Genomic DNA, 11534 nt, shown 5'->3' with positions numbered 1-11534 from the left:
AAATATTAAAAGATTTACTCATTCATTCTGTCATTCATCCTTAGGGCATAAGTTCCATGGGGGAAGAGACTTATTATATTCAATGGTATACCTGATGCCTAGAACAATACTAGAAATATTGTAGGAGCTCAATAAATATTCATTTAATAAAGAAATATCTGCTTGTTATGTACCAACCACTGTGCTAAGCACTAGGGATACATGAGGAAGAGGTGATAAAAAAGGAATATTAAGGATGATTTCTAGGTTTCTGGCGTGAGCACTTGGGTGGATCATGGTGCCATTTACTGAGATATACAGACAGGCTTGAGAGGAAATTTGGGGTTGGGAATCATCAAAGATTTCTATTTGACGTTTATTACATCTAACAGTTATAAGCAATGAAGAAATCAAGCAGAAGTTGGACATCTTTGTCTAGAGTTCAGAGATATAACAGATTTGGGAGCACCAACATGAGGAATATATTTTTAAAAAAATCTATGGAATTTTATGAGATCACCTAAGAGAGTGGAGAGAAGAAAGCATAGAAGATTCATGACCAAAGCCTGAGGAACATCGTCATTTATAGGTTAGTTAGAAGAGAAATCAAAAGAGACTAACAAGGTAGTGAAGTATAAGAAGAACCGGGAGAGTCAGGTGTTGCGGAAGACAAAAAAATGTATGCTCATATATACTCATATAATTTCCTTATTAATTATATGATTTTCATAAATTTTCTCCCTGTGGGTTGCCAGAATTTAGTTTATTTTTTAAAAGCCATGTAGGCATGATTGAATACTGTGTTCTTTTGTCAATAGTTTACACAGCCAGACACATGCAAAAGTAAAGTCTTCCCTTGGAAATCATTTTGATATGCTGAGTTTTTCTTAGCATATCATTATTGAAAGTGAATACAAATAAACTAATAGTAATAACTCACAAGTGCTCAGTGAACATTTTGCTATTTGATATGTTAATTGTTTGCATTGTGGCTTTCAAATGCAGTATGATATTTAAATTGTAGTGAATTAATAAAAAAAGTAATGGCTTTCATAGAAAACAGATTTATTTACTTATTACTTATTTACTTATTACTGGCTCTTCAGCCAGATCCGAATGCCTTAAGGGCTGATTCTGAGGCCAGAGTGCTGTTTAAGGCATCTGCCATTCTATGAGTCTGCTGTGTTTCCTGCTTCCCATGTTGGATTGTTCTCTCCTTTTAATTCTATCAGTTATTATTAGTAGACACTGGTTTTGTTTATGTGATCCCTTTGACACTTAATCCTATCTTTTTCAATTATGAACTTAAACTGATCACTTTGACTAGTAAGATGGCATTGGTACATGCCAACTTAATGGGATTTGGAATCCCATGGCATGTTTCTAGCTCTACCATTAGGGGTAAGTCTGAGAGAGTGTGTGCCGAACTGTACATATCCTCCCTTTCTTATTCCCACTCTTATTTTTAACAGGGGTCAATTTTCAGTTAAATTTAAACACCTAAGAATAACTATGTGCTAATTAAAGAGTTCAACCAATGGCATTAAGTAGAACAAGAAAATACTAGAAAGAATAAAATAGTAAGCTGTTATTGCATTGTTCTAGATGTCCATCTGTGTGCAGATAGCATGCAGTCTTGTTTACCTTTACTTGGTTCTAAGTCTTGAAATTGGTTAAGTGTCAGTCCTCTACCTTTGCTCTTTTTCAGATTGTGTTGGCAATTCTGGCTCCCTTGCATTTTCATATGAATTTTAGGATTGGCATACCAATTTCTGCACTAAAAGGAAGCTAAGATTTTGATAGGAATTACATTGTATTTGTGAATCAGTTTGGGAAGTATTTCAGTCTTAGCAATATTAAGTCTTCAAATACATGAAAATTGGATAACTTTCCATTCATTTAGGTCTGGATTTTCTTTCAATGGTGCTTCAAGGCTGTCAGTGTACAAGTATTAAAATCCTTTCGTTAAATTTATTCCTAAGTAACTTGTTCTTTTTCAGTATTATTGCAAATGTAATCAAATGTAATTATTTTCTTAATCTCATTTACAGACTTCATTGCAAGTAAGCAGGAACACCATTCGTTTCTCTTTTTATCTTTTCCCTGAGACTATATCAAACTCATTTATTAGCTCTAGTAATTTTTGTGGTTTCCATAGGATTTTCTACATACAAGATCATATCATTTGCAAAGAGAGATAGTTTGCTTCTTCCTTTCCAAGATGGAGAGCTTTGATTTATTTTTTTCTTTTCTAATTACTGTGGCTGAGACCTCCAGCACAATCCTGAGTAGTAGTTTTGAGAGTGGAGATCCTTGCGTTGTTCCTGATATTATGGAGAAAGTTTTCAGTCTTTCATCATTAAGTATAATGCTGGATATGGATTTTTGTAGATGCCCTTTTTAGGTTAAGAAGGTACTTTTCTATTCCTAGTTTGTTTGGTTTTTTAATCATGAAAAATATTAGGTTTTATCAAATACTTATTCTTCTTTTATTGACATGATTATATTATTTTTATGGATTGTATGAAAGTTATATTACATTGATTTTATATGCTGAACCAACCTTGAATTTCCTGTGATAAACCTTACTTGATGACGAAGTATAATCCTTTTATATAAAGGGTTTTCAAAAATTTTATGAAAAAAATTTCATGGAAAGTCTGTGTTATTAAAAAAATTACATGAATTACTAAAAACTTTGAACCAAAAAAAAACTTGTCTTTTACTTCTGTTTTTCCAAAAACTTTTTGAAATAGTCCCATATATAATGGGGGGATCTGTCTCATGTGGATGTAGGGGCCTGCACACTTGAGCCATCTTCTGCTGCTTTCCCAGGCCATAAGCAGAGAGCTGGATTGGAAGAAGAGCAGCTGGGATTAGAACTGGTGCCCACATGGGATGCCAGCGCTTCAGGCCTGGGCTTTAACCCTCTGTACCACAACGCTGGCCCCTTTTTGGCTATATTTTGAATTATATTTTGGTGGCTTCCTGGAGATTGCAATTAACGTTAACTTATGAAAACTTAGTTGAAACTAATATGAACTTAATTTCAGTATTATATAAAAACTTTACTCCAATATAACGTCATTCCATTCTTCCTCCTTTATACTGTTGTTGTCATATAAGTTATATCTTTATACTTGTTAACATATCAATACTGATTTGTCACAATTGCTTTATGCAGTTGTCTTTTAAATCAGAATTTAACCCATTCATACATCAATATTTTAAAAACTGTTTAAATTATGATATGGAAAATAAAATTGTGTATATAGATATTTTATAGCATTCTTAGGAAAATAATAGATGGCATATACATTCTGACAAATGACAAGAAAATGACTTCAAATATAGAAAGTACACAATACAATGTAAATGATATTGATTAAATTGATTTTGCTTGTTTGAAAAAGAAATCAGAAATTTTAAAAAAGTAATGTGGTATGAGGCTTAAAATTAATATTATATGTTCTCTTAAGATGGTAAAATTGGCCCAAGTAAAAATTTCCTTCCCTACTTGGCTTCCACAGATAAGGTCCTCTAACCAAGCAACCAACCTTATCATGTGGACTAGGAACAATTCTTGCTTATCCCTGAGTAACAAGAAAAATTCTATACTTCGGCTCCCCTGAACTCTTTTTCAACTAGTCCAAGTTTTTTACTTCTATATTCATCTTTGCATTGTCCAGTTTTAAGAAGCGCCCTATTGTCATTTTAACAGAATCCCCCACTCTTGATTTTCGATCACCTTCCATATCTAATTGGGTTCCTCATCTTCTCCCATACCCTTGGTGATGTCTGAAAACCCTGTCCTTCCTTCAGCAAGAATTTCCTAGGTCGGTTTAGCCAGAATTCCGCCTTATCCTTGCTGTTTCCTGTTAGCAGTTTTCCATCTACCTACTCCTACCCTGATCTTTGGCTACAAATTCCCATTTTACCATGCTGTATTCAGATTTAAGCCCAATTTCTCTCCCACACTGCAAGATCCCATTACAGTGCTCCCTGCACCACTCACAATTGTTGTGAATAACATCTGCCTTAAAATCTTCAACAGCTGTCACTGGATAATTTTTTTTTTCTTTTGTGGTAGTGGGCTTCAGTTCCTTGTCAGGATGTGGAATTTTCAAACAAGTCAATTACATCCTCCCATGGGAATCGGGTCACCTCTTCCTCTTGATACTAAAAAAACTGCTGCCACAGCTTTTGGTTGTTCACTGTGAAAATTCCTTGTGGCTCTATGTGCTATATGGTGTCCTCCTCCTCCTACCCCATGTTGTGTATATATGAGTATATGACTGATAAATTGCAGTCAGTCTCATTTATCCAGTGTTGGATATTATGTACAGCCCCATGATCTTAGGATGAGATCCCTTTCTCACCAACGACATGAAAAGGAGGTAGTTTTTAATTTGAAAGATTTTATTTGTTCGAGAGGCAGATTTATAGACATAGAGAGACGTAGAGACAGAGAAAAATGGTCTTACATCCACTGATTAATTCCCCAAATGACAACAATGGCTGGAGCTGGGCCAATCCAAAATCAGGAGCCAGGAGCCAGGAGCTTCTTCTGAGTCTCCCACATGGGTGCAGAAACCCAAGCACTTGGATCATCTTCCACTGCTTCCTCGGGCCATAAGCAGAGATCTGGATCAGAAGAGGAGCAGCTGGGACACGACACAAACTAATGCCCGTATGGGATGCCAGTACCGTAGGCAGAAGCTTAGCCTACTATGCCACAGTGCCGGCCCAGAAGCAGAGGTAATTAATCAAAACAATTGATATGAACAGGATGGACTAGCCAGAACCAACAATACTTGATCAACCATAATTAATTGTTTATGGCTAATTAACTAATTTAATGATATGACAAACACTGCCTAGAACAGAGCTGCCAATTTCTGGCAGATTTGTGCTTTGACTTGCGTAGCATATTTACTAGATATCACCATCTCTTCCAACTCTAACTTTTCTCATCCTCAAGACAAGAGATCTTGTTTATTGGCTATACTCTGGTATGATATGCCGTCAAGTTTGGCCTGTGTCTGGCAAGTAGTCTTTGAGGCTCCTGCCTGTGAAGATGATACAACAAGGCATTCTATAACCAATTGGCAACTGAGTTTCACTTGTCAGTAGTTGGACTAGGGGTCTCTGATCATTGTGTCAAGCCTGATTACCAGCACTGGCTGCTTGGGAAAGCCACACAACCCTTGTTTGCGCACTCCCCCAAGTGGTCTGGAGATAGTCCTTTGTTGGATTTATGGAGAAGACTGCCACTCTGAAAAGAAGTAAGCATGGCACCCCAATTGCCCAGTAGTCATTGTTCAATCAAGGGTAGCATCCTTGCTTCTTTCCTTTGATGCTGCTTCTCTTGCTACTCTCATGTGCTCTCCTGACCTCCAAAAGTATTGAGGTACACATCCATGGTAGCCCATGACTCACACACTGATTATTTGAAAAAAAAAAAATAGGAGGGGTAGGTGCTGTGGTGCAGCCGGTTAAAGCCCCAGTCTGGACCACCATCATCCCATGGGGCACTGGTTCGTGTCCCAGCAGCTCCACTTCTGATCCACCTCCCTGCTAATGCACCTGGGAAAGCACTGGAAGATGGCCCAAGTCCTTGTGCTCTAGCACTTCTGTGGGAGACCCGGAAGAAGCTCCTGGCTCCTGGCTTCAGATCAGCTCAGCTCCAGCCGTTGAGGCCATTTCAGGAATGAACCAGCAGATGGATATAGATATAACTGAGAATAAATAAGTTTTTTTTTACCATAAATTCTCCATGGTCCTAGCCTTTATTGCCGTAAAATATCCTCTCTCTCTCTCTCTCTCTCTCTCTCTCTGTTTACCTCTCTCTGTAACTCTTTCAAGTAAATAAAATATTTTTAAAAAAGAAAAAAATAGGAAGGATTATTTTGTATTCAGTTGCTAATAATGCAAAACCCCCTAGCCAATACACCTGCAATTTACCTACCATTGCTGCTTACCAGCATGCTAAACGGCTAATCTTGTGGCAACAGGGCTTGATGAATCTCATCTAGGGCATAAACAAAATTATCTTACTGGATGAGGACCTTTACCCTGGAAAGATTGACTGGCCTTTCCTGGAATAGGATGTAGCCACCTATGAGTCAGTCCCTAGGGCCCCAAACCTGTCCTGGTAATCACCAAAAAGTCTGCATCATGGGTGATTAAGCATAGAGAAACTGAAATCAATGACTTAACGTGACTAGAAATGTAAATTTTTTTTTGACAGGCAGAGTGGACAGTGAGAGAGAGAGACAGAGAGAAAGGTCTTCCTTTTGCCGTTGGTTCACCCTCCAATGGCCGCCGCGGTTGGCGCGCTGCGGCCGGCGCACCGCGCTGTTCCGATGGCAGGAGCCAGGTGCTTCTCCTGGTCTCCCATGGGGTGCAGGGCCCAAGAACTTGGGCCATCCTCCACTGCACTCCCTGGCCATAGCAGAGAGCTAGCCTGGAAGAGGGGCAACCGGGACAGGATCGGTGCCCCGACCGGGACTAGAACCCGGTGTGCTGGCGCCGCAAGGTGGAGGATTAGCCTGTTAAGCCACGGCGCCGGCCTAGAAATGTAAATTTATTATGAGGGAATTTTTGCAGAGATAAAAGAGGATTAGAAAAAGGAAAGCCCATATAGGGAAAGAATGAAGCTATAGTAGAATTATGATCCCACCACTCTTCTACTCTCCTGCTTATATCTCCCTAACAACAAAGAGCTCAGTCTTCAAGTTTACATGGAAAACATAAATTGAAACAGAGGCCCACAAGTTGACACAATTAGAAATACTAAAATTTACTAAGAATTTGGCTAGTAAAAAGATAAAATGGGGAGGTGACCATTGTGGCATAGCAAGTTACTGCTACCTGTGACAACCACATCCCATATCAGAATGCCAGTTGAGTTCCAGGCTCCTCCACTTCCAATTCAGCTTCTTGCTAATCCACACCCTTGGGAGCAGCAGATTATGGCTCAAGTGTTTGGTCCCTACCACCTATGTGGGAAACCCAGATTGAGTTCTGGGCTCCTGGCTTTAGCCTGATGCTGTTTTAGGCTTTTGGGGGCGAATCAGGGGATAGAATCAATCTCAATCTCTCTCTCTCCCTCCCTCCTTCTCTCCCTCCCTCCACCTCTCTGTCTCTGTCCCCTCCCCAGGCACTCTGCCTTTCAAATAAATGAAAATGAATAAATATTTTAAAAGGAATTCACAAAGAAAAACTTTAAAGGGAAAAGGGCACTGATTCACTTTTGTACCTCTTACAACATAGATTATGAATTAATATCAATAGTTGCTGAAATGTACTCATTGGCAAAACTTCATGGACTTAGGGATGGCACTGTGGTACAGTGGGTTAATGCCTTGGCCTGCAGCGCCAGCATCCCATATGGGCACCAGTTCGAGACCTGGCTGCTCCACTTCTGATCCAGCTCTGCTATGGCCTGGGAAAGCAGTAGAAGATGGCCCAAATCCTTGGGCCCCTGAACCCACGTGGGAGGCCTGGAGGAAACTCCTGGCTCCTGGCTTTGGATCGGCGCAGTTCTGGCCATTGCAGTCCACTGGGGAGTGAACCCATTGGGTGGAAGACACTGGAAACAATGAATGTTGCCTCACAATAGATAACTACAACCTCAATTCTGTGGTCTCATCCATTAAGATCCCTATCCCCAATATCCAATATTATTGGGGTTTCTGACTCCATGAAATCAGCAACCAGTAAATATTTTGCTATTATAGATTTGGATAATATCTTTTTAGTATGTATCTCAACAGCCTCTCAGTTGTAGTCTATCTGCATCACCTAAAGGACACAGTATACTTTCACTAGGCCTTGCCATTGCACACAATTTTTGAAGACAAGATTTTAGCATTCACTTTTCTCTAGAGACACAGATACAACATTACATTGATATCTTCCTCCAAGGAGATTCATTTGACATATAAATACAAAGGAGCTCTCAAAAAGAGTACAAACCATTGCTCTACTCAAAATTCAAGGCCTTACTACCTCTGTTAAATTCCTAAAAAGATTTGGTAAACTGAGGTCTGTTGCAGCCATGACACTGTCCAGACATGGCAACTGACTCTTTTCAGCACTCACAGTGTTAACAAGTCTGATATCTTTTAGTATTTTGGGGTGGAATGTATTTTTCATTTATAAATTTTACTTAATTTCACTGATGGTGTTAATTGTAAATCAGCTCACCTTGAATGGATCCTTTCCCAACAAAGGGCTCTAGAATCCGTGCAAATTGAAACCAGCAGACATTTCTATTAATGCTGTCAGATACTCCTCGATTATAGAAGCTTTAGCAACCTCTTCATGCACCCAGGGATCTCTGGACCACCTATGATGAACATAAGTGGTTCATATACTTCTGATGCAAGAAACTGCCTGTGATGGTTAATATTGGGTGTTGACTGGACTGTTGGATGCCTACAAAATTGGCAAAGCAGACCTCTGGATGTGTCCTTGAGGATGTTTCCAAAGAAGACTGACGTGTAAGTCACCCACTGGGAGTCACTATTGTCACAGGCATTGATTAGTCTAAATTAATGACCCCTGTGGATATGTACTTCCTGTACAATGCCACAAAGGTCCCTTAAATGCCTTTATTGGCCATAAATGGGGACACTTCTAAAGTTTGTGTTGTGTGGTGTCCACCTCACAATATAGCCTTCTTTCTCTTTGTCAAGTGCCAACTTTGCTTCCTAGGAAGGTACTTATATAACCAAAAAGTCTTGGTCATCATCAAGGTTTAAACTGATGTCAAGACATCAAAGACTCAGTGTGATGAAAGTTCTAAAATTAAGTGCTACCTTGACATCTGGAAAAATCAAGAGGGCTTCAAATAACCTAACCACAATTTCCCCTCGCCACTTTGCTCCTGCAGATAAGGTTCCCTAGCCAAAAAACTCTCCTTATCCTAGGAACCGGACACAGTTCTTGCTTATCTCTGAATAGCAGGCCTCAGTCCCTGCAAACTGATGAAATTATTCAAATAAGTCAATCACATCATCTGTGGAAACCAAGAATCACCTCATCCTCTTGATGCTACAAAGTCTGCTTCCCATAGACCTTGCTTGTTCATACTATTCCCAAGTTCAACACCCTTGTAGCTCTACCTGGCATACAATATCCTCCTCCTCTGAGATATGAATGTGTATGGTTAAATAAACTGCTGTAAATCTCATCTGCCCAATGTCAGGTGTTAAGTTGAGCTATCTCCACAACCCAATGGAGAGATAAGGAGATGACAAAAAGAAGTAACAAAAGGAAAATGCATTTATGTTGTCTGTTTAAGATTTATTTATTTATTTGAAAGGTGGAGTTACAGAGAGGGAGAGGCAGAGGCAGAGAGAGAGGTCTTCCATCTCTGGCTCACTCACCAAATGGCTGCAGTAGCCAGGGCAGAGCCAGGAGCTTCATAGGGATCCCCTACATGGGTGTCAGGGGCCCAAGCACTTGGGCCATCTTCTGCTGCCTTTCCAGGCACATTAACAGGAAGCTGGATCAGAGATGGAGCAGCCAGGTCCTGAACCGGCGTGCATATGGGCTGCCAGTGCTATAGGCAGCAGCTTAACATGCTAAGCCATAGTGCAGGCCCCTTATGTTGTCTTTTATATGCAGGTAGTTCAAAAAGTTTGCAGGAAAATCGAATTTAAAAAAAAGACAAGTCTATTTTGATGCACAAATATTTGAAATTCATGCATAGCTATTTTCTTTTTTAATTTTTTAATTTTTTTTAAAATTTATTTGAAAGTCAGAGTTACATAGAGAGAGAGGGAGAGGCAGAGAGAGAGGTCTTCCATCAGCTGGTTCACCCCCCAGATGGCTGCAACGGCCGGAGATGTGCCAATCCGAAACCAGGATCCAGGAGCTTCTTCTGGGTCTCACACGTGGGTGCAGGGGTCCAAGGACTTAGGCCATCTCCACTGCTTTCCCAGGCCATAGCAGAGAGCTGGATCATAAGTGGAGCAGCCAGGACTAGAACCGGTGCCCATATGGGATGCCGGCACTGCAGGCCAGGGCTTCAACACACTGCGCCACAGCACCAGCCCCACATAGCTGTTTTCTTAATGCATTTCCCTTGAACTTTTTGAAGATCCTTCATATTTATCTACATAGGTAAATTTTCTAATTTATTACCTTATTCATGTTGATCCAAGTTACTATCTAGTGTCCTTTCATTTTAGACTGAAAACTCTCATTTTACTATTTCTTATACTGTAGGTCTGCCAGCAATAAATTCTTTCAGCTTTTCTTTATCTGGGAATATGTTAAATTTCCTTTCATTTTCTAAGAATAATTTTTCTGGATATAGAATTCTTAGGTGACAAATTTTTATTTCAGCATTTTAAAATATATTTATTTGCCGGCGCCACGGCTCACTAGGCTAATCCTCTGCCTTGCGGCGCCGGCACACTGGGTTCTAGTCCCGGTCGGGGCACCGATCCTGTCCCGGTTGCCTCTCTTCCAGGCCAGCTCTCTGCTGTGGCCAGGGAGTGCAGTGGAGGATGGCCCAAGTGCTTGGGCCCTGCACCCCATGGGAGACCAGGAGAAGCACCTGGCTCCTGCCATCGGATCAGCGCGGTGCGCCAGCCGCAGCACGCTACCGCGGCAGCCATTGGAGGGTGAACCAACGGCAAAAGGAAGACCTTTCTCTCTGTCTCTCTCTCACTGTCCACTCTGCCTGTCAAAAATTTAAAAAAAAAAGTGAATCATCAGTTGGGAAGTCTCTATCTCTCAAGTAAATAAATAAATTTTTTTTTTTTTGGTGGGAAGAACCCGGTGTGCCGGTGCCGCAAGGCGGAGGATTAGCCTAGTGAGCCGTGGCGCCGGCCGATGATTGACTTTTTAAATGCCTGCAACACACGAGGCTGGGCCAAGGTGAAGCCAGTAGCCAGGACCTCAATCCAGTTCTAAATGAGTGACCAAGACCCAGTTACGTGAGCCATCACCTGCTACCTCCCAGGGTATGCATTAACAGGAAACTGGAGTTGGGATCAGAGCCAGAACTCAATGCAGACACTCTGATGTGGGATGCAGGTATTTCACCTATTTCAGGACTTTTAATATATTATCTTACTGCCTTCTAGCCTCCATGATTTCTGCTGATAAAGTAACTGAAATTTTGTTAAGCAACCCTTACATCTAATGAATCACTTCTCATTTCTCTCTGGCTATTTTAAAGATTCTGTAGTATCTAATGAATCTAATTCAAGATTCTGTCTTTGGGAGCATGCATTTGGCACAGCAGTTAAGACATCACTTGCACACATTCCATATTGGAGGGCCTCAGTTCGCATTCCACCTCCACTTCCAATTCCAGATTCCTGCCGGTGTGCACCCTGGCAGGCATCAGGTGATGGGTCAAGTACTTGGGTCTCTGCCACCCATGTGGGAGACCAACATTTGATTTCCAGGCTCCTGACTTTGGCACAGCCTAGCCCTGGCTCTTGTGGACATTTGGGAAGTAAACTAGTAGATGGAAGATCTTCTTCCCTCCCCTTCCCTCCCTTCTCTCCCCTCCCCTCCCCTCCCCTCGC

At 40.9% G+C, this 11534-nt stretch overlaps 1 non-coding gene across 1 annotated transcript; it reads left to right on the top strand.

Annotated features, from left to right (window-relative positions):
* Window positions 1–764: 764 nt before the first annotated feature.
* LOC133753902 (small nucleolar RNA SNORA15) lies at window positions 765–898 on the top strand. The gene has a single exon (XR_009865136.1). It is a non-coding gene; the product is annotated as a small nucleolar RNA SNORA15 (small nucleolar RNA).
* The last annotated feature ends 10636 nt before the right edge of the window (window positions 899–11534 follow it).

Source organism: Lepus europaeus, chromosome X (assembly GCF_033115175.1).
Source record: "Lepus europaeus isolate LE1 chromosome X, mLepTim1.pri, whole genome shotgun sequence".
Lineage (NCBI taxonomy): Eukaryota > Metazoa > Chordata > Mammalia > Lagomorpha > Leporidae > Lepus > Lepus europaeus.
The sequence above is the reverse complement of the archived record's forward strand: the minus strand, read 5'-3'. Positions and strand labels throughout refer to the sequence as shown.